This window comes from Wasmannia auropunctata, unplaced genomic scaffold, assembly GCF_000956235.1.
Source record: "Wasmannia auropunctata unplaced genomic scaffold, wasmannia.A_1.0 LD336092.1, whole genome shotgun sequence".
In the NCBI taxonomy this organism is placed as follows: domain Eukaryota; kingdom Metazoa; phylum Arthropoda; class Insecta; order Hymenoptera; family Formicidae; genus Wasmannia; species Wasmannia auropunctata.
In genome coordinates this window covers 3,434,827-3,435,458 of record NW_012026798.1, presented here as the reverse complement: position 1 = coordinate 3,435,458, position 632 = coordinate 3,434,827, and positions in this window count along the sequence as shown.

Here is a 632-nt window from a genome sequence, read left to right as displayed (position 1 = left end):
TCGGGCGACAACTCGCCGAAAAAGCAGAGGAGGAGATTTTAAATCCTCCCAGAAGGAGACGCGGACCGGACGAGCCGGGGTGCTCCTTCTGGGAGGACTAGAGGCGTTGGAAGAAAAACAAGGTGAATACATGTAAATAGATCATTGAAGAAAAATATACCAAATATTAATGAATTGTTGTGTTTGTTTAACTTTGTTACAGATGGAACAGGAAAAAAAACAGCGCATATATGTTAAATATTTTAAAAAAATATGAAATATATATTATATACGTTTTTTTTTAATATATATAAAAATAAAAGATATTAATCAATAAATATCTGAATAAAAATGTCAATAATTTTGTTTGCGTGCCACCCTCTCCCCTCTCTTTTTTTTTTGTAGGAACTCAGATTTGGTTAAGTTATGTTAGTTAAGGCAAGGCTACGTTAGGTGAGCTTGTAACCGGGTTTTACGCTTCAGTTACAATTAATCCGCGTTATCGCGTATCAAATATATTGGCTATCAGACTTCGTCTTCACGAAAACTCGCAATTGCGCAGGCCCGATTGCTCGTTTCTATACGGAGTCTCGGTCGCACAATTATCAACGTTTCCGGCAAGTACCGACTTTATAATTTTAACCGTGAATACA